Source organism: Salvelinus namaycush, chromosome 32 (genome assembly GCF_016432855.1).
Source record: "Salvelinus namaycush isolate Seneca chromosome 32, SaNama_1.0, whole genome shotgun sequence".
In the NCBI taxonomy this organism is placed as follows: domain Eukaryota; kingdom Metazoa; phylum Chordata; class Actinopteri; order Salmoniformes; family Salmonidae; genus Salvelinus; species Salvelinus namaycush.
This window is the reverse complement of record NC_052338.1, coordinates 621,489-649,281: the sequence shown is the minus strand read 5'-3', so window position 1 is coordinate 649,281 and position 27,793 is coordinate 621,489. Positions and strand designations below refer to the sequence as shown.

Sequence of the window (27,793 nt, the reverse complement as noted above, 5' to 3'; positions counted from 1 at the left end):
GTATATTCGGTGACTCTGAACCACATTTTGTCCTGATACCAGATTTGAATTGACGCAAATCCCTTATACTATGGAGATGCATTCAGGTAATGAACTCACTATTATGCATCCACATTTTAATTTGAATACAATTATTTATTGTCAATCATTCTTGAATTTGTTAGGCTATACAATTAAGTAGATTAATGAATTGATAATACATAACTTTTCCCCCTTTTTTTTATATGATATAATATTGCATTCTATTATACATCCTAGTGAATAATGTTCATTAATGTTCATTTATTTATTATTAATAATTATTATAATCTGAAAATCAGTCTGATATTGAATATTTCTCCTATTGTTCATGTCCATATAGCCTAGGACAATGTGGTAAAGTACTATTTTTCCTTATCCACTTAAAGTATTACAATTTTTTTGCTCGCTTGCTAAATTTTCTTGCCTAAGTACATTTCATTCAAAGTACAGTTGAAGTCGGAAGTTTACATACACCTTAGCCAAATACATTTAAACTCCGTTTGACAATTCCTGACATTTTAATCCTAGTAAAAATTCCCTGTCTTAGGTCAGTTAGGATCACCAATTTATTTTAAGAATGTGAAATGTCCAAAATAATAGTAGGGAGAACGCTTTATTTCCGCTTTTATTTCTTTAATCACATTCCCAGTGGGTCAGAAGTTTACATACACTCAATTAGTATTTGGTAGCATTGCCTTTAAATTGTTTAACTTGGGTCAAACGTTTGGAGTAGCCTCCCACAGGCTTCCCACAATAAGTTGGGTGAATTTTGGCCCATTCCTCCTGACAGAGCTGGTGTAACTGAGTCAGGTTTGTAAGCCTCCTTGCTCGCACACGCTTTTTCAGTTCTGCACACAACTCTTTATATAGGATTGAGGTCAGGGTTTTGATGGCCACTCCAATACCTTGACTTTGTTGTCCTTAACCATTTTGCCACAACTTTGGAAGTATGCTTGGGGTCATTGTCCATTTGGAAGACCCATTTGCGACCAAGCTTTAACTTCCTGACTGATGTCTTGCTTCAATATATCCACATAATTTTCCTCCCTCATGATGTAATCTATTTTGTGAAGTGCACCAGTCCCTCCTGCAGCAAAGCACCACCACAACATGATGCTGCCACCCCCGTGCTTCACGGTTGGGATGGTGTTCTTCGGCTAGCAAGCCTCCCCCTTTTTCCTCCAAACATAACAATGTTCATTATGGCCAAACAGCTCTATTTTTGTTTCATCAGACCAGAGGACATTTCTCCAAAAAGTACGATCTTTGTCCCCATGTGTAGTTGCAAACCGTTGTCTGGCTTTTTTATGGCGGATTTGGAGCAGTAGCTTCTGCCTTGCTGAGCGGCCTTTCAGCTTATGTCGATATAGTACTCGTTTTACTGTGAATATAGATATTTTTGTACTTGTTTCCTTCATCATATTCACAAGGTCCTTTGCTGTTGTTCTGGGATTAATTGGCACATTTCGCACCAAAGTACGTTCATCTCTAGGACACAGAACGCATCTCCTTCCTGAGCGGTATGACGGCTGCGTGGTCCCATGGTGTTTATACATGCGTATTATTATTTGTACAGATGAACGTGGTACCATCAGGCATTTGGAAATTGCTCCCAAGGATGAACCAGACTTGCGGAGGTCTACAATTTTTTGGGGGAGGTCTTGGCTGATTTCTTTTGATTAAATAAAAATATTTATTTTCATGAAATCACAAGTGAAATATACCAAAACACAGCTTAGCTTGTTGTTAATCCACCTATCGTGTCAGATTTTGAAAATATGCTTTACAGCGAAAGCAATCCAAGCGTTTGTGAGTTTATCGATCACTAGACAAAACATTACGAACAGCTAGCAGCAATGTAGATTGGTCACAAAAGCCAGAAAAGCAATAAAATTAATCGCTTTCCTTTCATGATCTTTGGATGTTTGTACTCACGAGACTCCCAGTTACACAATAAATGTTCCTTTTGTTCGATAAATATTATTTTTATATCCAAAAACCTCCATTTGGTGGGGCGTTATGTTCAGAAATCAACAGGCTCGAGTAGTCATGAAGGGCAGACGAAAATTCCAAATAGTATCTGTAAAGTTCATAGAAACATGTCAAACGATTTTTATAATCAATCCTCAGGTAGTTTTTAACAAAAATAATCAATAATATTTCAACTGAACGGTAAACTATTCAATAACAGAGATAAAGAAAATGTTGAGCTACAACTTTCGCACGCATGAACTAATGGAAGGACATCCGTCTATCCACTGACGCGTTTTGATAAATCTCGCAAATTTTTCAGAATAAAAGCTTGAAACTATGTCTAAAGACTGTTCACACCCTGGGGAATCTGGTTGATATCCCTTTAAATGGAGGAAAGGAGGGCAATGGAACAGGGATTTTTCAAAATAAGACACTTCCGGGTTGGATTTCCTCAGGTTTTTGCCTGCAAAATCAGTATTGTTATACTCAAAGACAATATTGTGACAGTTTTGGAAACTTTAGAGTGTTTTCTATCCTAATCTGTCAATTATATGCATATTCTAGCATCTGGGCCTGAGAAATAGGCAGCTTACATTGGGAACGTTAATTTTTCCAAACATAAAAATTCTGCCCCCTAGCTTCAAGAGGTTAACCCACTGTTCCTAGGCTTATTGTAAATAAGAATTTGTTCTTAACTGACTTGCCTAAAAAACACTTCCTCAAATACTTTAATTGTGCTTATGTACTCCTTGTAAAAATGTCAGCGCCTAGCAATGTATTTGAGATGTGAGACAGGATTTGTGTTTTACTTTTCTTTATGCACCTCTATAGAACAACTTGTCAGATGCAGGTGCATTATAGACTGATGTATTTTTGTCTGACATTACATGTCATGATGAACCTTAAACTCAGACCTAAGAGCCCAACCCCCCCCCCCCCCAACCCCCCCCACCCCAGGAAAATATTTTCAAATGTGTATTATGTACTTGTTATTCTCTGAAATAATCTAATGTTCTAACACTTCACATGGATTTTTCACGCATTTCTGTGCAAATAATTTTTTGGGGGGCCCTCACCAGTTTGTATCCCTGTATCCCTATTATTTCATTTAGAAAGATCTGAGAATAGTTAATAAGCATTAAGTGCCACAATTAAGAATAATGTTCCCTTTGTCTGTTTTAGCTAAGTGAGGTGATTCCCCCCCCCCCCATAAACTCTGCCACCGTTGCGGAAAGAGATCATAGGGTTAACACTGAGCCATAATGCATGCATGGCCACCTAAAAAATGACTCAATGTGTCACGGCCGTGAAAAGAAGAGGACCAAGGTGCAGCGTGGTGAGCGTACATTTTCTTTTATTAATAAAAATGACGCCGAACAAAACAATAAACACTACAAAAACAAACCGTGAAGCTAAAGGCTAAGTGCCCTAAACAAAGTCAACTTCCCACCAACACAGGTGGGGAAAAAGGGCAGCCTAAGTATGGTTCTCAATCAGAGACAACGATAGACAACTGTCCCTGATTGAGAACCCTACGCAGCCAAAACATAGAACATAGAATACCCACCCCAACTCACGCCCTGACCAAACCAAAATAGAGACATAAAAAGGATCTCTAAGGTCAGGGTGTGACACAATGAGCACAAGTATGTGATTTGTGTGCTGGTATAGAGGCTCTCACTCATTAACCGGTTGTTTGCCTCTAATACAAATCTCACTTCATTCTGCGTTGTGAATTGATGGAACTCTAACACAGAACGAGATGATCTTCAAGCGGCTGCACCTGGGGACAGTGTCCTATGGGACGGACACCATGGACGAGATCCAGAGCCATATAGTGCAGTCATATGCACAGGTGATCATACTCGACTAGGGTCACATTCTTAGTATTGTCCTAAATGGTTCACTGAATTTGAGTAGCCTCAGTAAACATGTGCAAACATCACTTGTCAATTATAGGAATTAGCAGGAGAAAGATTAGCTATTGATCTCTTTGCTTCATTAACTTTCCAAGATCAGGAGAGATCATGGCTCACGACTTCTCATAAAGAGTCATTGAGTTAAACCTCTCTCTCCGCTACTTCTCCTCTTGGCCTTTTTCATTGTTCATTCATGCTCAGTCCTTAAGCATTACACCGCCATACTTTCAAAACCAGCATTTCCTCTAGGTGGTTGAGGTTGATCTGTAGCTGAAGTCGCGAAAGAATGATATTGTTCACACTCAGGCAGGCCCCCTAACAGCTGTGCTGAGGATGGAACCATCTGCCTGCACTCTGTTTAAGCCCGGCTAATGAAAGATTAGTCTTTTTAGCACACTACTCAACAGCAGCTAGCGCTTCAGCCCCAATGATTTGTAGTGCTGGTGTGTTTCATGTTCCTTTTATTACAGAGATGACGGAGCGTGACAGAGATCGATTGTAAACGCTACATTAAAATCTATCATAACCTCATTATAGGTCCCTGTATGACATGGTTTGAGAGGAACAAAGGGCATATAGATGGATATCAATGTGTGAAATTGTAGGCATCTGTAAACATGATGTAATTCATAGGAATACATACATTTCAATATCACGTGCAGAGCTATGGTGATGCCATTGTTACGTTGAATGTACAGTATAGAGCGCACGTGTGTACAGATCTGCCAACTCAGGGGAAGTAATCTATTAAATGCAGATCTATCTATCTATTAAATGCAGAATTCAAGGTAGACATATAAGAATATATATAGAGGTTTAAACCTCAAAGGAGACCAAGCATTTACCCACCTCGGTGTAAGGGATTAAAACGGAGACATTGAGATAACGTAGCAGTGAAGGGTCGTCTGAAAGGAGGGTGAGATGAAGCATGAAGTTAAGGGCAGCTGGCAATAGAAGGAGCTCTCATAACTTGACTGGCTACCACTCCCATTTTTCATAGTGAAGTGAGAGCTCTGTTGTAGGCTTGCTGAAGGGTTGTCATTTAGAATTTTTATAGGAGTCTCTCTCTCTTTAGCGCCAACAATGGTTAATAAGGCGATATCACCCGCTCCAGTGGAGCACATCAACCCTGTCAAACCTAGCTGGCACAGTGGACTGTCCGTGCGACGCCACTGAGCTGAATTGATGGCCGTTGTCAGGGCGGAGAAGATGTAAAAGCCCCCAAACCAGATATGACACAGTAAAGATGATGATACAGCGGTTCCCTGCCGCTCTGTCATTTAGTTTACAACCGTGTCAAGTGAATTGTGCAATGAGCCGAGTGAGGGTTTAATCACCTGGTAGCTACTTCACTGCTTAGTGGGGGAGGGAGACGGAGTGCTGGTGTTGTACTGTAACACCTCAGTTATGGCATTGTCAGGATTTTCTCAGGCTAGTGAGAGTTGGCAGGGTGATTGCAGCCTATGAAAGTCGCTGCAATACCTGTCCACTGTATCAATGGTCTTATTTCAAACATAGTCAGCAGGACACAACATTTTGGAACGTTCAGATGGGCATGTTTGTTCAACATAACATATTTCGCTCATCCGACGTAGAACAAGGAATCATGACAACTCTAGTCATGGCATTTCTATCTACAATGTTCGAGAATGTTTGCCAACTAAATGTGGTCCAGTGCTATGTGGCATTCCCTACAGGGAATATCTGTTTTTCATTTCATCATAGTCCACTCCCTGTATGCAGAATAATATAGGTGGTTTACTTTTCTCCACACAGAGCACCCAGACCCAGCAGTCCAACGGCAGCAACAGTAGCACCAGCTCCACCCCGTCCAGGAAGTGAGCCGCAGCCCCCGCCCCCAAGGTCCGCAAGAGTGGCAGCAGCCATATCCACGAGGCAGTGAAGGCCGTCGCGCTGTGCCACAACGTCACACACGTCTTTGAGTCCTGCGCCAGAGATTGAGTCCACTGCCGCCGAGGCCGACCAGGACTTCAGTGATGACAAGGTCAGCTCTGAACTCCACAGAGATGTATTCATAAGGCACACTGTAGCGAAAGGCTTTGCAAGTTCAGGTAGTCCCTCCCTGTTTCAGTCTGTTTTATTCAGTTTTGTGAATACTGAATTACGACCCTGGCTTCTCTCTGATGTTTCCGCCTTCGACACTAAATTACCTTTGTAGTTTGTCATAACCTGGGCCTCATGGAATGGCCATTAACTCAGAGATCATAAAGTTGTCTGAGGTTAAGCTATTTTAATCAGTGGCGTTTGTGTCCTTTAGAGTTTATAGCTTTAATTGTAGGAAGAATCTGGACTGATAACAACCCCAACGGCAGTCCCGTGGCGTTACCTTCCTCTGCCTGTCTGTGTAATCCTAAAGTAGGACCATTTATGACTGCCAGGTGTTGCGTACCCCATTATTTACTGCCCGTTCTGATGGGAATACGGCCGCTGTCATTAGAGAATTCCAAGAAAGTCCTAGATGAATATCGAATACACACACGGAACAAGGATAGGCTGCTGGATGAGGAGGAGTCTTCGTCATATAACGTTGTCATAAATATTCAATACATATCAAAGGACCGCTAATCCCCCTCATATAGTACAGTGTTCAGGGCCATTGGAGTGTTTTTCACCCATGGCACAATGATTTTGTGAAGCCTTTGTGGAACTTACCTTGGCTTGCACTAGGCTCGAGCCCAGCCCAGACTAGAAGTCAAAATTAAGATAAAAAGGTAACAAAAGATGTCAATCTCGGTTTCCCTTTTTGTTTGCTCTGGAATTGCCTGCCTGCTCGTCCATCCTGTCCCACCTTGATGTGTATATTTATTTCCCTTTACACTTGGAGCTATCTCCCTCTATTGTCTGGCACTGCTTGGATTGATCAATATTACATTTCTCTGAGAGACGATAAGAGGGGTATGTGGTTGTTCAGTCCCCCCACCACCCCTATCTGTCTCCCTCTCTCGTTTCTGCTCCATCTCTCCCTCACATGTCTCTCTCACTCTCTCTCATTCACTATTTGTCCTCCCCACTGTCTTTTATATCGGATAGCAAAAGTGGACCACAATGGGAGTACCAGGCGAAGGAAGAATTTGTTTGGCTCGTTGAGGATTATCACTTGCGCAAATAAGTCCCTGATTGACCCTTTTCAATAGGTGACCAAATAAAACTGCAAAGATGGACGTTTATCTATGGAGTCAGTCAGCATGTATGAATGTTTTACATGCATGCGTAGTTTTAATGTGATAATTACAATTTACTGCTACACGTTATCTTGAATGTTGACCACCCTAAATCAACAAGTGCTTTTAAAATCCTAGTTTTGATTGGTAATGACATAGTGGGAAGAATTGACCTATTACAGATCCATTTTCATCATGAAATGCTTAGCTGCTGTTCATTTCATTTTGATGTACATGATCACTAGAACGTTGGGAATGGTATTCAAATGATTGATTGGGTAGTTTACGTCTGCCATTGTCGTTGTTGGGATCGGCTAAACTTTCAACATTGAGATATTAAATAAATGATGAAGACAAAGCCTTGAATAGAAAGAGTTTGTAAAAAAGCCAGAGGGCTTTGGAATGTGTTTGATGGAGGAGAGGAGAGCGATGTGTTGATATAGGGAAGACGGATGGATATCTGTGGGTCAGGAGGTGAGAGGTCAGTTCCCTTTAAGGGAGTAATCAAGGTTATTATTTGGTTACCTTCTTTCCTGTGGAGCCATAAACTGTAAGGAAGAGGAGTGTCTTAAGTAGGATGCATATAAACTATTTTTAAATAAATTTACATTTGATGTCGTCTTATTCTGGAATGGGATTCTAGAATGGACGAAAGGGTAGAGGGGTCACGAGGAATTAGCGAGGAAGTAGCATTGTGGTACCAAACCTAAAATGAACTTTCATTTTTTATATATGGTATGATGTTATGGAGAATCATGGGGAAAAGGAGACCAGTGAATCGTTAGACTCGGTGAAGAGATACTATCGCCGTGTTGTGGGATTTATTGGAAGGGGTCTTTTCAATTCAGTTAAAATGGGTATGCAGGAGGATGAAATGTTTTGAAGAGGTATTTAAATGGTTTCCGAAGGACAGGGGAAAAAGGGCGAGGGAACATTTTAATCGTGACGATAGCCCTGAATATTAAAAATCCCTAATGAAGAATGATCAACTTCATTAGGAATTAAATAGAAGGGGGGTTTCAGCATAAAATTCATGAGAAACACCATTCTCTATCCAAATTGTACCATTACTTTAGGAGATTATTATTATTTCTGTAGGGAGTTATAAAGAGTTGTAATTCTAAATAGTTTATTTTTGATTTCACTTTTTTTTTTTTTTTTATCACGTGTTTGAAAGGGGTAAATTACCAGTTCCCTGAGGTACTGGTCGTTGGGGTACTTATACAGTGGTACTGTGTTCAGGCTGCATTTAGAATGGGAAATATGTTAATAACGGATAACGGTAACTTCAAATGGACTGTGAAATATGTATTGCTATCTTCATGATCTGGTAACCATCCTAGAGGTCACCAATAGAATAAGGGATGGACTCATTTAGAAAATGTTTTTTTTTTAACAGTAACATTATGTTATGTTTTTTTGATATTTGTCTCAGAGATGGTATAAAAAAAGGTTAATGTCATAATTCGACATATAGTCAATGTTTGTCTAGTTTCCTGAAACAGAAATGTAATGAACTTAACTGTTGTTCTGATCTGTGTTTTTTTTAGGTTATCATGGAAGGTGACGTCAGATCGTGTTTCAATGCATGGTAGAAATAATTTGACCATAGACCGTGTGTATCAACTTCAAAACCCTCCCTAACCGGCTGAAGAAAAAGCGACAAAGGCGTGCTATGTTAGACAATGACTTTTATCACTCCTATCTGAGTCCAAGCCATAAAACAGGGCCGGAGTGCTGAGTGAGCGTGGAGAGAGAGAGAACAAGTTCAGGTGAGAGAGTCGTGTACGTGGGGGAAACGGAAGTATCGAATTGGATATTAAAATCGGGACATTCTCAAGGGCCATGAAATGTGACAGGCAAAAGTTACATGAGCCGTTGGGAAAATAAACTGTAAACGATATCTGAAGAAAACACGCTAGAATGATAAGTGCCGGGTGATGGAAGGGGGGGTGGGGGTGGAATACGCCCTGCTAACTATTTAAACCAAATGCTTTGAGATACTGATTTTTCTTTACCAGACCACTCATGGCAGGAAAACAGGGACAAAGGGGAGCTGTAATGAGAAGAGTTATGACTGGAGGATAGCTTGGGACTAATATGAACATTTTCTTTATTTTACCCTGTATTCAGAGTTTTTCTGTTAGATCGCAACAATGAGTGGTGCTGAGTTATTAAACATGTACTTTGTTTCTCTTTTCTTTTCAAGTCAATATGTTTTTAGGTTTCGTGGAACATGAGGGTGTTCATTGTTCCAGAGGAGGGAATGATGTATATTGAATATTTGATTTCAGAAGGTGTTAATATGTTTGTAAATGTAGAAAATGCATTAGGGGTATCATTCCATTCCCAGAGACTGAATATTGTTGCAGGAGATGGCTCATAGGAGAGCAGCTAACTGTTCACAATATGGGGATTTAATTGTACGTTACACATATACAGATAATGGTGAAAGTAGAAGAAATAGCGTTGTCATTCCAGACACTATTGTCAACTTTCAGTAATGAGTTTGTCACAGAAGGCATAACACCTGAAAGAATAGCAACCGATCCCTGTATACAGGAGGCCACATCGCCAGAAGGGAAATTTGCTGTGATGATAGCATCACATCTCTTGCAGAGTGTGATTAAGAAACATGTGGCTCAGAGTTTTGGACGGTTGGATACTCTTCCAACGCCACTAATCTCTCCCCCATTTCTGACAGATAGTAAACACTTGACATACCTCCCAGTAGATTGGGACCGAACCACGGTAAATGGAAAGTGTCAGAAGGTGGCTGCTTGTCAACCTTTGGGGACCCAAAGTCTACACTGTAACAAAGGTGTTTACAAACGGGTGGGGGGGTAGATCGGCCTTGGGATGAGAGATGTGTACCTAACTTGAGCACAGGGATGTATGATCCTGACTCTAATGATCCTGACTGTGTGCGTGCGCACGTACACACGTTCTTGCCACACGTGCGCCAAATCGATTATGATCCACAGATGTGTATGAAGTAAATATAGCCAGCCTAGCATGGTCCTCAAAGCAATCAGTTCCTATTTGTAGGTCAGGAGTATACAGTAATATCAACCTTTTGAGTGAGCAAATAAAAAATGAGGACGTGGAGAATTGAGTCGTGTAGCTGAACGCTCACTTGGTGGGAGGGAAAAGACAAATAGAAATATACTCCTCTGTTTGTGTATGAACTGTGTCCAGACTCCAGAGATAAGGCACTTAGACCATTGTATACATAGTATTTGTAAGGCAACGAACTATCAATATTACGACAGTGGATGATGATTCAGGATTTTGGGTTATATCCAGTAAAGTGATGACAATAGTGTACTAAACACCATTTTGAAGCTGCGGTTGAGTGTATGCCCTATTATTATTGGGGGGAAGGGACACGCACGGTAGCACACACACAGCCACAAAGATCCCCATTTCATTATGATAAACTTGTTAGTTCAGATATATGCAGAAATCGCTCCGCCATTTCCTGGTTGCAAAAATTATAATAGTTTGCCTAATTTCAGTTCATGTGACACAAAACAAGCAATGTATAGTGCAGAGAATCAATGTACCATCTAAACTGCTGTGCAATATTGTTTCAATAACCAAAAATATTGTATTTTCAGCTGTTTTGAAGCTTGTGTACAAAACTGAAAGGAAAAAAAAAACAAGATCGGGAAGCATAGAAATGGCACACATAGAACAGATCTACCACTTCTTAAACTAGCTTTCATTGAGAATGACCGATTCATAACGGGTCACTCAAAACATTACATATTGCAGCTTTAAGTAGAGGCCAGTTTTAGCGCATGCCTTTCTGTTTCAATTATTGATCATGCTTTTTGACCACAAGTGATACTTAGGGTCATTTTATATAGATTATTGGACAAACAAATCATCAAAATGTGCATATTTTTCTGCTTATCTAGCATCGTAATGATCCTGCATAACACATTTGACAAATTGCATTAGTGTACTTCCTGACATGAGTTTCCCCCTTGGAAACTGTCTATATATGTTATTGGTAGGTATATTATTTTAGATATATTACAGTAGGTATATTATATTGGTGTTGGTCCCTTCACCATATGTCGTAATCTAAAGCATAGCCTATGACTTCAGGATTATTCACCATTCTGCTCCTTCTATTGTGTAATAATTGGCCACTGAGTTATAGTTAGCCTCATAGTGACAGAAGGACTAACAACCTCCTTCTGTGTCTCATTGTATTCCCTCTCAGCTGTGAATGATACTTAACAATGAACCAGTTACTTTCATGTGTTTTGATTTGATTCAGGGCGATCAGGAAGTTGACCCTGTGAGCATACACAGAGCCCCTAACCTTGACCTGCGAATCCTCTATGTGGACCCATAGCCAGCCCCTAATGAGAGGAGCAGAGGGCTTGGGTCTGTGTAGTAGTGCGGGTGTGTTCCTGAGCTTACTGTGTGTGCGTTGCTCCTCTTTAGGTGGCACCGGTGCGGTGGACTGAGAGCGTAGGCCTGACTGGTGACTAGGGACCTGAACTCCATGCTGCTGAAGACCCCTGCAGGACAGATCCTAACCTACTACATCATGCAGACCTTCACCTCCGAGAGCAAGAGGATGGTCATCATCGTCAGGGTATGGACTTAGTTTTGATGACCATTACATGTGTGGTAACTATGTGTGTGTGTTAGTCAGACCTGGGTTTAAATACTATTTGAAATATTAAAAAAATACTTAAGCTGTGCTTGATTGAGCTATCCTGTTGCAATGGAACCAATAAGTCAGAAAAGTGCAAACCCCATCTAGGCAGGTTAACACAAACATTCAACTCATTTGAAGGATTTAAAGTAGTATTTGAATTCAGGTCTGTTGTTAGTATGATATGGCACTAAAAATGCTTTTAATATGGTTAAACATCTATAATTTCTTTCATACTTTGCTCTAGGAGGAGACCACAGGTGACATCACATTTTTATTAAGGGAACTGATGTTGCCATGACGAGTATCGTGCAGTACAATGAGTGGCTGGAGGAGGAGGTAAGGCTTCCATCCAGGCTGTATTATATGAAAAAAATTAATCTAACACATGCAGGCTAATTACCTCAATTGTTAACCAGGACATTCATTCAACACAAGATCAACAGGCACACCCATGACTGGGTGTGCAGTTACTGTATGTTCATAATTGTATTGGCAGTATTGAGTCATTTATGACCAGAGGCTGTTTTCGATTTAATTAGTGACCTACATGAATTGCATTACAGTGTCTGCCTCCCAAATTGTGCCCTGTTTTTTATTTAATGTACTATTTTTGACCAAGGCTGTGGTTTAATATAAATCAGTTCACTATATAGGGAACAAGGTGCCATTTGGGACGCTTCCAGTATGTCATATTCCTAACAATAGTGTTAATGATGTTCCATTGACTGTAATATCCCGTAGACTGTCCAAGCAGTGGTGCTATATGGGTACCATGTCAATAAGCAATCAGCGTGTCAGTTTCAGCTCATTGGCGTTTCATATAAAAAATAAACCGCCGTCTGTGGATTTTGTGTCCTCTGAATTTAGCCCCGAGGTGGCTTTATTCCCCATTGATTTCTGTTGGTCTTGGTCTTCTCACGAAAAATGTCTGTAGTCTCCGAACGGTTTGGCCTATAAACTATTATGACCCCACTATGGAAAGGCGAGACTCATGTCAGTGGTTTTGCTCTACGACCCCCACAAGCATCACGGGACTCGTATGAAGTCGTACTGCCGCTCTGCCAACTTCTGTCTGTTGCGTCCGAACAGTATGGGCTACGGACTAATATATATATTTTTATTTTTTTATTTTTTATTTTACCAGGTAAGTTGTCTGAACATTCTCATTTACAGCAACAACCTGGGGAATAGTTACAGGGGAGATGATTAGGTGGCCATGATGGAATGAGGACCAGATTGGGAATTTAGCCAAGACACAGGAATAACACCCTCACTCGTCCAATAAGTGCCATGGCACCTTTAGTGACTACAGAGACACCCGTTTAACGTCCCATCCGAAAGACGACACCCTGCACAGGGAAATGTTCCCAAACACTGCCCTGGGGCATTGGGATATTGTTTTAGACCAGAAGAAAGAGTGCCTTCCATAGGGCGGCGCACAATTGGCCCAGCGTCGTCCGGGTTAGGGTTTGGCCGGGGTAGGCCGTCATTGTAAATAAGAATTTGTTCTTAACTGACTTGCCTAGTTAAATAAAGGTTCAATAAAATGTAAATAAATACTGGCCCTCCAAAACCACTTCCAGCAGCATCTGGTCACCCATCCAGGGACCGACCCTGCTTAGCTTCAGAGACAAGCCAGCAGTGGGATGCAGGGTGGTATGACTCCTGAGTCTCTCACGAACATGCCGGTTGTTTTGCTCTAGGACGCCCACAAGCATCACAAGACTCGCCTGAAGGTAGCCCGGTACCCGTATTTGGTAGCATTGCCTTTCAATTGTTTAACTTGGGTCAAACGTTACCCAAGTTCCACAAGCTTCCCACAATACATTGGGTGAATTTTGGCTTATTCCTCCTGACAAAGCTGGTGTAACTGAGTCAGGTTTGTAGGCCTCCTTGCTCGCACACGCTTTTTCAGTTCTTCCCACACCATTTCTATAGGATTGAGATCAGGGCTTTGTGATGGCCACTCCAATGCCTTGACTTTGTGGGCAACAACCTAAAATGGCGCCGGAAGAAATGGCAGCAGTTTTACGGGCGCCCAACCAATTGTGCTATTATGTGGTTTTTTTTGCGTTATTTGTAACTTATTTTGTACATAATGTTTCTGCAACAATATCTTACGGCAAGAAAGAGCTTCTGGATATCAGGACAGCGATCAATCACCTCGGATTAGACAAAGATTTTTTTCAACAACAAGCAAGACTCCCATGACATTCTCCAAACACCTGGCAGGGCAGACATCCCAGTTTTTTCGCAAGAGGAAGCGACGCAGGTACAGAGGACGAAGAGCCGGATGCCTCGTCAGGACCCGCAGAAGGCAAGTAGGAAAGCTGCCGTTACCGTCAATATTACTCGCCAACGTGCAATCATTGGACAATAAATTAGGTGAGGTACGATCATGAATATCCTACCAACGGGACATCAAACTGTAATATTTTATGTTTCACGGAATCGTGGCTGAATGACGACATGGATATTCAGCTAGCGGGATATACGCTGCACCGGCAGGATAGAACAGCACACTCCGGTAAGACGAGGGGAGGCGGTCTGTGCATATTTGTAAACAATAGCTGGTGCACGAAATCTAAGGAAGTCTCTAGATTTTGCTCGCCTGAAGTAGAGTATATTGTGATAAATTGTAGGCCACACTACTTGCCTAGAGAGTTCTCAGCTATACTTTTCGTGGCTGTTTATTTACCACCACAAACAGATGCTGGCACTAAGACCGCACTCAGTCAGCTGTATAAGCAAACAGGAAACCACTCACCCAGAGGCAGTGCTACTAGTGGCCAGAGACTTTATGCAGGGAAACTTAAGTCAGTTCTACCAAATCTCTATCAACATGTTAAATGTGCAACCAGAGGGAAAAAAAATATAGATCACCTGTACTCCACACACAGAGACGCGTACCAAGCTCTCCCTCACCCTCCATTTGGTAAATCCGACTACAACTCTATCCTCCTGATTCCTGCTTACAAGCTCAAATTAAAGCAGGGAGCATCAGTGACTCGGTCAATAAAAAAGTGGTCAGATGAAGCAGATGCTAAACTACAGGACTGTTTTGCTATCACAGACTGGAACATGTTCCGGGATTCTTCCGATGACATTGAAGAATACACCACATCAGTCACTGGCTTTATCAATAAGTGCATCGAGGACGTCGTCCCCACAGTGACTGTACGTACATACCCCAACCAGAAGCCATGGATTACAGGCAACATTCGCACTGAGCTAAAGGGTAGAGCTGCCGCTTTCAAGGTGCGGGACTCGGAAGCTTACAAGAACTTCCGCTATGCCCTGCGACGAACCATCACAGGCAAAGCGTCAGTACAGGGCTAAGATTGAATCATACTACACCGGCTCCGACGCTCGTAGGATGTGGCAGGTCTTGCAAACTATTACAGACTACAAAGGGAAGCACAGCCACGAGCTGCCCAGTGACACGAGCCTACCAGATGAGCTAAATCACTTCTATGCTCGCTTCGAGGCAAGTAACACTGAGGCATGTATGAGAGTATTAGCTGTTCCGGACGACTGTGTGATCACGCTCTCCGTAGCCGACGTGAGCAAGACATTTAAACAGGTCAACATGCACAAGGCTGCGGGGCCAGACGGATTACCAGGACGTGTGCTCCGGGCATGTGAAGACCAGCTGGCAGGTGTCTTCACTGACATTTTCAACCTCTCCCTGTCTGAGTCTGTAATACCAACATGTTTCAAGCTGACCACCATAGTCCCTGTGCCCAAGAACACAAAGGCAACCTGCCTAAATGACTACAGACCCGTAGCACTCACGTCCCTAGCCATGAAGTGCTTTGAAAGGCTGGTAATGGCTCACATCAACACCATTATCCCAGAAACCCTAGACCCATTCCAATTTGCATACCGCCCAAACAGATCCACAGATGATGCAATCTCTATTGCACTCCACACTGCCCTTTCCCACCTGGACAAAAGGAACACCTATGTGAGAATGCTATTCATTGACTACAGCTCAGCGTTCAACACCATAGTACCCTCAAAGCTCATCACTAAGCTAAGGAACCTGGGACTAAACACCTCCCTGCAACTGGATCCTGGACTTCCTGACGGGCCGCCCCCAGGTGGTGAGGGTCGGTAGCAACACATCTGCCACGCTGATCCTCAACACTGGAGCTCCCCAGGGGTGCGTGCTCAGTCCCCTACTGTACTCCCTGTTCACCCACGACTGCATGGCCAGGCACGACTCCAACACCATTAAGTTTGCAGATGACACAACAGTGGTAGGCCTGATCACCGACAACGACGAGACAGCCTATAGGGAGGAGGTCAGAGACCTGGCCGGGTGGTGCCAGAATAACAACCTATCACTCAACATAACCAAGACTAAGGAGATGATTGTGGACTACAGGAAAAGGAGCACCGAGCATGCCCCCATTCTCATCGACGGGGCTGTAGTGGAACAGATTGAGAGCGTCAAGTTCCTTGGTGTTCACATCAACAACAAACTAGAATGGTCCAAACACACCAAGACAGTCGTATAGAGGGCACGACAAAACCTATTCCCCCTCAGGAAACTAAAAAGATGTGGCATGGGTCCTGAGATCCTCAAAAGGTTCTACAGCTGCAACATCGAAAGCATCCTGACCCGTTGCATCACTGCCTGGTATGGCAATTGCTTGGCCTCTGACCGCAAGGCACTTCAGAGGGTAGTGTGTACGGCCCAGTACATCACTGGGGCAAAGCTTCCTGCCATCCAGGACCTCTACACCAGGCGGTGTCAGAGGAAGGCCCTAAAAATTTTCAAAGACCCCAGCCACCCCAGTCATAGACTGTTCTCTCAACTACCGCATGGCAAGCGGTACCGGAGGGCCAAGTCTAGGACAAAAAGGCTTCTCAACAGTTTTCACCCCCAAGCCATAAGACTCCTGAACAGGTAATCAAATGATTACCTGGACTATTTGCGTTGTGTGCCCCCCCAACCCCTCTTTTACGCTGCTGCTACTCTCTGTCTTATATGCATAGTCACTTTAACTATACATTCATGTACATACTTCCTCAATTGCCCCGACCAACCAGTGCTCCCGCACATTGGCTAACCGGGCTATCTGCATTGTGTCCCACCACCTGCCAACCCCTCTTTTTACGCAAATATATATTGAGATGGTTTGGGATGAGTTGGACTGCAGAGTGAAGGAAAAGCAGCCAACAAGTGTTCAGCATATGTGGGTACTCCTAGACTGTTGGAAAAGCATTCCTCATAAAGCTGGTTGAGAGAATGCCAAGAGTGTGCAAAGCTGTTATCAAGGCAAAGGGTGGCTACTTTGAAGAATCCAAAAAATATTTTGATTAGTTTAACCCTATTTTGGTTACTCCATGATTCCATGTGTGTTTTTTCATAGTTTTAATGTAAGGTGAAAGAAAAAACATTGAATGAATAGGTCCAAACCTTTGACTGGTACTGTATATTTTGTTGATGCCTAAAGGGCTCTTAAAATGCAAAGTCAAATATCTAAATGATCCTTTGTATGACCATCTTAAAACAATTCCATATGTTAGCGTAATAGAATCCCCACCCAGGCTTAGACTAGAGGATTAATGTCCTGCTGATTTCAAAATAACCTACAAACCCAATGCGCTGCCTACTTTCCCTTGTTCCACTTATTTCCTCTCCTCTCTTGCACTATACTCTCTCTTGTCATGGCTATTTATTTATCTCAGATTTCTCCCTTTGACTATCTATTTGTACCTCCCTACCTCTCTTTAATTATCACTTCCTTTCTCATCTTTCCTCCCTCACTGATGGTCTCTCTTTCCCTCTCTGTGTTGGTGTAGAACTGGTACAACCAGGCCAAGCTGAGTATGCATGACCGGGCTCTGAAGGTGTCAGCGGTGGTAGAAAGTCTGGAGAGAGAGATGGAGCTTCTGTGTTTGACTGGGGTTGAGGACCAACTACAGGCCAATGTCAGGCCAATCCTGGAGCTCCCCAGCAATGCTGGAATCAAGGTGTGAGACCACACTATCCTTCTGTGTTTTACTACAACCGTGAACGTACTGTTCATGTTGGCTGCATTTATTTTGTGCTGTTGTTTCCATGTACAGTATAATGTTAGCTGTGAAAAAGAGGTACTCCATAGAATTTGACTGGTCCTTGTATAATATGAAATACTGCAAGATGGTCCTGTTAATGCCATTGCGGATACTCTGTCACTGATTCCATGTCATGGTTTTGTTTTCTGTTCAGATATGGATGCTTACTGGGGATAAGCTGGAGACAGCTACTTGTATCGCTAAAAGCTCCCATTTGGTGTCCAGAAGGGAAGATTGGTACGCTTCTCTTTCTTTTTAATGTTAAAATAATAATCTGTCACTTTATGAGTGTTTTAAAGGAATGAGGAAATGGTCTTGTATCTGTCCATCCACTAATTGTGTTGCCGGGCTCTCGAGCAGGTATCCAACGGTGGAGAGGCCCATCTGGCGCGCAATGCCTTCAGAAGGAAACACGACTGTGCTCTGGTCATCTCTAGAGACCCCTTGGCGGTACTACAACACAACACACTTCTCTCAAGATGGTACTGTAGATGCAGCCAAAAATATTCTGGTGTCAAAACTAAAACCTTTCGAGTCCAAAACCACAAAAAGAGCAACAAAGCACATCAATTATGATTTTATAAGCAAAACAAACTACATTTTATCACCATTGATCTGAAGAGATGGTACAGTAAGTAATATGTGAATGTGCTTGTGGGTCCAGATGTGTTTGCATTTTCCAAATCCATATGTTTCTCTTCCCACAGGTGTGTCTGCGGGACTATGAGCATGAGTTTGTGGAGCTGGCGTGTCAGTGTCCAGCGGTAGTCTGCTGTCGCTGCTCCAATTACTCAGAAAGCCCAGATCGTCCACCTGCTCAAGCAGCACACAGCCAACAGAACCTGTTCCATAGGTGAGCCCCTGTGCCATAGGTGGAAAGGGGCTCACCTATGGCCCAGGTTCTGTAACAACTAACCACTCTCATCCTTTGTATGAGATACGGAACTGCTACAATGATCTGTGTACAGTGAATGCCAAATTATAAAATAGATTGTAGAAAATGCCTACCAGTAATATACCTGTATCTCACTATTGACTACTTTGTTTTGAAAATGAAGAAACTAGAACCGGTAATAAGAAGGTACACCCCTATTATGTCCACAATCAAAGAGCGTCAAATCCTGTGTCTTCAGACTTACTGTAATCCTAATAGGTGGACTCTGTCTGGTGTGTCAATGAACATGCATTGAATAACAGACTTTCAGTGAGCATTGAAGGGGAGGCAGGTAGCCGCCTGGCGGGTAGGGACGTTTGGCCAGTAACTGAAAGGTTGCTTGATCGAATCCCTGTGCTGACAATGTAAAAATATGTTGTTGTGCCCCAGAGCAAGGTAGTTAACCCACTGTTCCCTGGGCGCTGATGACGTGGATGTCGATTAAGGCAGCCTCCCGCACCTCTCTGATTCAGAGGGGTTGGGTTAAATGTGGATGGCACATTTCAGTTGAATGCATTCAGTTGTACAACTGACTAGGTATCCCTGTCACGCCCTGACCTTAGAGATCCTTTTTATGTCTGTATTTTGGGTTGGTCAGGGCGTGAGTTGGGATGGGTGTTCTATGTTGTGTATTTCTTTGTGTTTGGCCGGGTGTGGTTCTCAATCAGAGGCAGCTGTCTATCATTGTCTCTGATTGAGAACCATACTTAGGTAGCCCTTTTTTCCACCTGTCTTGGTGGGAAGGTGACTTTGTTTAGGGCACATAGCCTTTGAGCTTTACGGTTTGTTTTTTTGTAGTGTTTATTGTTTTGTTCGGCGTCATTTTGATTAAAATAAAGAAAATGTATGCTCACCACGCTGCACCTTTGTCCTCATCTTTCAACAGCCGTGACAATCCCTCTTTCCCCATTGAGGATCAAAGTAACTTAAAATAAGTAAACCAAAACAAAGGCCTAATGTACATATTTCGTCCCTTAAAAGAATAAACCAATTCATTGTATTTTTAGGTCTTATCATTATTAACTAGAAACAAATTGATTCTAGTTGATTACTAGAATACATTCTAGTTGATCAATTCTCTAGTTTCTTTCTCAAGCTGATTTAAACAGTTACTCAACCGCTACTATGTCACTGACACTTCTTTGAGGCGTCCCCAGGTGGCATCCTGATGTACGGTGCACTGCTGTTGTTTTGAGTCGGAGTTTGTGCACGTGGTGGCCATCTCCTTCACTGCGCTGATCCTCACCGAGCTGCTCATGGTGGCGCACAACATCTGTACCTGGCTCATGGTGCTAGCAGAGTTCCTCAGTCTGGGCTGCTACATAGCCTCACTCGCCTTCCTCAACGAGTACTTTGGTAAGCAAATATTCTTTACCTGAGGAGTAAAACAACTCAAATCAACTTTATTTATCCCCCCTTATTTTTTTTATTATGCTGTTTGCTATTGTGCTCAGAAGTATTGAGGGGAAATAATCATTTTTTCTTAAGTTGCTTTTTGTTATGTCGAAGTCTGGTTTTCCAAACACTTTACTCTTGTAGTAACAATATCACCCTTTGCACCACACTACAGCTTTTGTGTTTTAGTTTGATGCACTTTGCACTTATGTTTATGAGTTAACCCAATTAAACCTTGGAGGTCTGTGCTTTGCTTGTGTCTGCCGTCTTCTGTCTCTCTCCCTCGCTCTCTTTTGTATCTCTCGCTCCCTGTTATTTTCCCTCTCTCATGCTGGCACTTCACCTTGTCTCTTTCTCTCTCGCTTTCTCTCTGCTACTTGTCCTCTCTTTTTCCATTGTATGTGGCCTTGGGACAGGCATAGGCAGGGTGTCCTTTGGAGCTTTTCTGGGTAGCTGTACAGCACTGGAAACGCTACCTATCTTCTGTTCCACCTCCTTTTCAATCAATCAATCAAGTTTATTTTATATAGCCCTTCGTACATCAGTTAATATCTCGAAGTGCTGTACAGAAACCCAGCCTAAAACCCCAAACAGCAAGCAATGCAGGTGTAGAAGCACGGTGGCTAGGAAAAACTCCCTAGAAAGGCCAAAACCTAGGAAGAAACCTAGAGAGGAACCAGGCTATGAGGGGTGGCCAGTCCTCTTCTGGCTGTGCCGGGTGGAGATTATAACAGAACTATGCCAAGATGTTCAAAATGTTCATAAGTGACAAGCATGGTCAAATAATAATCATGAATAATTTTCAGTTGGCTTTTCATAGCCGATCATTAAGAGTTGAAAACAGCAGGTCTGGGACAGGTGGCGGTTCCATAACCGCAGGCAGAACAGTTGAAACTGGAATAGCAGCAAGGCCAGGTGGACTGGGGACAGCAAGGAGTCATCATGCCCGGTAGTCCTGACGTATGGTCCTAGGGCTCAGGTCCTCCGAGAGAGAGAAAGAAAGAGAGAAGGAGAAAATTAGAGAGAGCCAAGATTTTCAAAATGTTCATGAATGACAAGCATGGTCAAATAATAATCAGGAATAAATGTCAGTTGGCTTTTCATAGCCGATCATTAAGAGTTGAAAACAGCAGGTCTGGGACAGGTAGGGGTTCCGTAACCGCAGGCAGAGCAGTTGAAACTGGAACGTATGGTCCTAGGGCTCAGGTTCTCAGAGAAAGAGAAAGAAAGAGAGAACGAGAGAATTAGAGAGAGCATACTTAAATTCACACAGGACACTGGATAAGACAGGAGAAGTACTCCAGGTATAACCAACTGACCCTAGCCCCCCGACACATAAACTACTGCAGCATAAATACTGGAGGCTGAGACAGGAGCGGTCAGGAGACACTGTGGCCCCATCCGAAGATACCCCCGGACAGGGCCAAACAGGAAGGATATAACCCCACCCACTTTGCCAAAGCACAGCCCCCGCACCACTAGAGGGATATCTTCAACCACCAACTTACAATCCTGAGACAAGGCCGAGTATAGCCCACAAAGATCTCCACCACAGCACAAACCAAGGGGGGGCGCCAACCCAGACAGGAAGATCACGTCAGTAACTCAACCCACTCAAGTGACGCACCCCTCCTAGGGACGGCATGAAAGAGCACCAGTAAGCCAGTGACTCAGCCCCTGTAATAGGGTTAGAGGCAGAGAATCCCAGTGGAGAGAGGGGAACCGGCCAGGCAGAGACAGCAAGGGCGGTTCGTTGCTCCAGAGCCTTTCCGTTCACCTTCACACTCCTGGGCCAGACTACACTCAATCATATGACCTACTGAAGAGATAAGTCTTCAGTAAAGACTTAAAGGTTGAGACCGAGTCTGCGTCTCTCACATGGGTAGGCAGACCGTTCCATAAAAATGGAGATCTATAGGAGAAAGCCCTGCCTCCCGCTGTTTGCTTAGAAATTCTAGGGACAATTAGGAGGCCTGCGTCTTGTGACCGTAGCGTACGTATAGGTATGTACGGCAGGACCAACTCGGAAAGATAGGTAGGAGCAAGCCCATGTAACGCTTTATAGGTTAACAGTAAAACCTTGAAATCAGCCCTTGCCTTAACAGGAAGCCAGTGTAGGGAAGCTAGCACTGGAGTAATATGATCAAATTTCTTGGTTCTAGTCAGGATTCTAGCAGCCGTATTTAGCACTAACTGAAGTTTATTTAGTGCTTTATCCGGGTAGCCGGAAAGTAGAGCATTGCAGTAGTCCAACCTAGAAGTAACAAATGCATGGATTAATTTTTCTGCATCATTTTTGGACAGAAAATTTCTGATTTTTGCAATGTTACGTAGATGGAAAAAAGCTGTCCTTGAAACAGTCTTGATATGTTCGTCAAAAGAGAGATCAGGGTCAAGAGTAACGCCGAGGTCCTTCACAGTTTTATTTGAGACGACTTTACAACCATCAAGATTAATTGTCAGATTTAACAGAAGATCTCTTTGTTTCTTGGGACCTAGAACAAGCATCTCTGTTTTGTCCGAGTTTAAAAGTAGAAAGTTTTCAGCCATCCACTTCCTTAAGTCTGAAACACAGGCTTCTAGCGAGGGCAATTTTGGGGCTTCACCATGTTTCATTGAAATGTACAGCTGTGTGTCATCCGCATAGCAGTGAAAGTTAACATTATGTTTTCGAATAACATCCCCAAGAGGTAAAATATATAGTGAAAACAATAGTGGTCCTAAAACGGAACCTTGAGGAACACCGAAATGTACAGTTGATTTGTCAGAGGACAAACCATTCACAGAGACAAACTGATATCTTTCCGACAGGTAAGATCTAAACCAGGCCAGAACTTGTCCGTGTAGACCAATTTGGGTTTCCAGTCTCTCCAAAAGAATGTGGTGATCGATGGTGTCAAAGGCAGCACTAAGGTCTAGTAGCACGAGGACCGATGCAGAGCCTCGGTCTGACGCCATTAAAAGGTCATTTACCACCTTCACAAGTGCAGTCTCAGTGCTATGATGGGGTCTAAAACCAGACTGAAGCATTTCGTATACATTGTTTGTCTTCAGGAAGGCAGTGAGTTGCTGCGCAACAGCTTTTTCTAAAATTTTTGAGAGGAATGGAAGATTTGATATAGGCCGATAGTTTTTTATATTTTCCGGGTCAAGGTTTGGCTTTTTCAAGAGAGGCTTTATTACTGCCACTTTTAGTGAGTTTGGTACACATCCGGTGGATAGAGAGCTGTTTATTATGTTCAGCATAGGAGGGCCAAGCACAGGAAGCAGCTCTTTCAGTAGTTTAGTAGGAATAGGATCCAGTATGCAGCTTGAAGGTTTAGAGGCCATGATTATTTTCATCATTGTGTCAAGAGATATAGTACTAAAACACTTAAGTGTCTCTCCCGATCCCAGGCCCTGGCAGAGCTGTGCAGATCCAGGACAGCTAAGCCCTGGAGGAATACGCAGATTCAAAGAGGAGTCCGTAATTTGCTTTCTAATGGTCATGATCTTTTCCTCAAAGAAGTTCATGAATTTATTACTGCTGAAGTGAAAGCCATCCTCTCTTGGGGAATACTGCTTTTTAGTTAGCTTTGCAACAGTATCAAAAAGAAATTTTGGATTGTTCTTATTTTCCTCGATTAAGTTGGAAAAGTAGGATGATCGAGCAGCAGTGAGGGCTCTTCGGTACTGCACGGTACTGTCTTTCCAAGCTAGTCGGAAGACTTCCAGTTTGGTGTGGCGCCATTTCCGTTCCAATTTTCTGGAAGCTTGCTTCAAAGCTCGGGTATTTTCTGTATACCAGGGAGCTAGTTTCTTATGACAAATGTTTTTCGTTTTTAGGGGTGCAACTGCATCTAGGGTATTGCGCAAGGTTAAATTGAGTTCCTCAGTTAGGTGGTTAACTGATTTTTGTCCTCTGACGTCCTTGGGTAGGCAGAAGGAGTCTGGAAGGGCATCAAGGAATTTTTGTGTTGTCTGAGAATTTATAGCATGACTTTTGATGCTCCTTGGTTGGGGTCTGAGCAGATTATTTGTTGCGATTGCAAACGTAATAAAATGGTGGTCCGATAGTCCAGGATTATGTGGAAAAACATTAAGATCTACAACATTTATTCCATGGGACAAAACTAGGTCCAGAGTATGACTGTGGCAGTGAGTAGGTCCAGAGACATGTTGGACAAAACCCACTGAGTCGATGATGGCTCCGAAAGACTTTTGGAGTGGGTCTGTGGACTTCTCCATATGAATATTAAAATCACCAAAAATTAGAATATGATCTGCTATGACTACAAGGTCTGATAGGAATTCAGGGAACTCAGAGAGGAACGCTGTATATGGCCCAGGAGGCCTGTAAACAGTAGCTATAAAAAGTGATTGAGTAGGCTGCATAGATTTCATGACTAGAAGCTCAAAAGACGAAAACGTCATTTTTTTTTTTGTAAATTGAAATTTGCTATCGTAAATGTTAGCAACACCTCCGCCTTTGCGGGATGCACGGGGGATATGGTCACTAGTGTAACCAGGAGGTGAGGCCTCATTTAACACAGTAAATTCATCAGGCTTAAGCCATGTTTCAGTCAGGCCAATCACATCAAGATTATGATCAGTGATTAGTTCATTGACTATGACTGCCTTTGAAGTGAGGGATCTAACATTAAGTAACCCTATTTTGAGATGTGAGGTATCACGATCTCTTTCAATCTTTCCTCTAATCACTGTTTTTGACCGTGCTGTGACTGCTCAGCCCTGTTCATGTTCCTTCTGTGACCATACTCTGACCATGTCTTTTGCAGCCCTATTTGATGTGACACATGCACTACATGACCAAAAGTATGTGGATACCTGCTTGTCTAACATCTCATTCCAAAATCATTGGCATTAATATGGAGATGGTCCACCATTTGCTGCTATAACTGCCTCAACTCTTCTGGAAAGGCCTTCTACTAGATGTTGGAACATTGCTGCGGAGACTTCCATTCAGGCACATGAGCATTAGTGAGGTCGTCACTGATGTTGCCCGTTTAGGCCTGGCTTGCAGTCGGAATTCCAATTGATCCCAAAGATGTTTAATGGAGTTGAGGTCAGGGCTCTGTGCAGGCTAGGCAAGTTCTTCCACACCGATCTTCAACAAACCATTTCTGTATGGACCTCGCTTTGTGCACGGGGGCATTGTCATGCTGAAACAGGAAAGGGCCTTCCCCAAACTGTTGCCACAAAGTTGGAAGCACAGAATCGTCTAGATTGTCATTGTATGCTGTAGTGTTAAGATTTCCCTTGACTGGAACTAATGGGCCTGAACCATGAAAAACAGCCCCAGACCATTATTCCTCCTTCATCAAACTTTACATTTGGCAATATGCATTCGGGCAGGTAGTGTTCTCCTGGCATCCGCCAAACCCAGATTCGTCCTTCGGCCTGCCAGATGGTGAAGTGTTATTCATCACTCCAGAGAACACATTTCCACTGCTCCACAGTCCAATGGTGGTGAGCTTTACACCACTCCAGCCAACGCTTGGCATTGCACATTGTGATCTTAGGCTTGTGTGTGGCTGCTCGGTCATGGAAACCCATTTCATGAAGCTCCCGACGAACAGTTATTGTGCTAACGTTGCTTCCAGAGGCAGTTTGGAACTCGGTAGTGAGTGTTGCAATTGAGGACAGACTATTTTTATGCGCTTCAGCACTTGGCGGTCCCGTTCTGTGAGCTTGTGTGGCCTACCACTTCACGGCTGAGCTGTTGTTTCTCCTAGACGTTTCCACTTCACAATAACAGCACAATAACAGCAGAAATTTTATGAACCTATTTGTTGGAAATGTGGCATCCTATGATGGTGCCACATTGAAAGTCGCTGAGCTCTTCAGTAAGGCCATTCTACCAGTGGTGTGAAGTACTTAAGTAAAAATACTTTAAACCACTACTTCAGTCGTTTTTTGGGGGTATCTTTACTGTACTATTTATATATTTTTTTACAACTTTCATTTTACTACATTCCTAAAGAAAATAATGTACTTTTTACTTCATACATTTTCCCTGACACACAAAAGTACTCGTTACATTAAGGTAAAAAATTGTCCAATTCACTCACTTATCAAGAGAACATCCCTACTGCCTCTGATCTGGCGGACTCACTAAACACAAATGCTTAGTTTGTAAATGATGTCTGTGTGTTGAGACTGGAGTGCCCCTGGCTATCCGTAAACAATTTACAACAAGAAAATTGTGCCGTCTGGTTTGCTTAATACAAGCAACTTGAAATGAATTTTACTTTTGATACTTAAGTATATTTAAAACCAAATATTTTTAGACTTTTACTCAAGTAGTATTTTACTGTGTGACTTTCACTCAAGTATGACAATTGGCTACTTTTTCCACTTTGTTCTACTGCCAATGTTTGTCTATGGAGATTGCATGGCTGTGTGCTCGCTTTTATACACCTGTCAGCAACGGGTATGGCTGAAATAGCTGAGTCCGCTAATTTGAAGAGCACACCAGTCTCAACGTCAACAGTGAAGAGGCGACTCCGGGATGCTGGCCTTCTAGGCAGAGTTCCTCTGTCCAGTGTCTGTGTTATTTTGCCCATCTTAATATTTTATTTTTATTGGCCATTCTGAGATATTGCGCTTTCTTTGCAACTCTGCCTAGAAGGCCCGCATCCCGGAGTCGCCTTTTCACGGTTGACGTTGAGACTGGTGTTTTGAGGGTACTATTTAATGAAGCTGCCAGTTCAGGACTTGTGAGGCGTCTGTTTCTCAAACTAGACACTCTAATGTACTTGTCCTCTTGCACAGTTGTGCACCGGGGCCTCCCACTCCTCTTTCTATTCTTGTTAGAGCCAGTTTGCTCTGTTCTGTGAAGGGAGTAGGTCACAGCGTTGTACGAGATCTTCAGTATCTTGGCAATTTCTCGCATGGATAGCCTTCATTTCTCAGAATAAGAATAGACTGATGAGTTTCAGAAGAAAGTTCTTTGTTTCTGGCCATTTTGAGCTTGTAATCGAACCCACAAATGCTGATGCTCCAGATACTCAACTAGTCTAAAGAAGGCCAGTTTTATTGCTTCTTTAATCAGAACAGTTTTCAGCTGTGCTAACATAATTGCAAAATGGTTTTCTAATGATCAATTAGCCTTTTAAATTGATAAACTTGGATTAGCTAACACAACATGCCATTGGAACACAGGAGTGATTGTTGCTGATAATGGGCCTCTGTACGCCTATGTAGATATTCCATAAAGAACTCAGACGTTTCCAGCTACAACAGTCATTTACAACATTAACAATGTCTACACTGTATTTCTGATCAATTTGCTGTTGTTTTAATGGACCCAAAAAATGTGCATTTCTTTCAATAACAAGGACATTTCTAAGTGACCCCAAACTTTTGAACGGTATTGTAAGTGATAGCAAAATAATGTATATCAACATGTTAGTGTCTGTCACATATTGAATGTGCTGATATCTGGACAGATTTCTAACCTGTGTAGTTTTTTCACCCAGACCTGGCCTTCATCACAACGCCAGCCTTCCTGTGGAAGCTGTCAGTGATCCCCATCGTCAGCTGTCTTCCTCTCTATATCATCAAATATCTGAAGCGCAAGTTCTCACCACCCAGCTACTCCAAGCTGTCCTCATAG

At 42.7% G+C, this 27,793-nt stretch overlaps 1 pseudogene; it reads left to right on the top strand.

The window, feature by feature from the left end:
• Nucleotides 1-3,730: 3,730 nt before the first annotated feature.
• On the top strand, nucleotides 3,731-27,793 carry LOC120026744 (annotated as a pseudogene).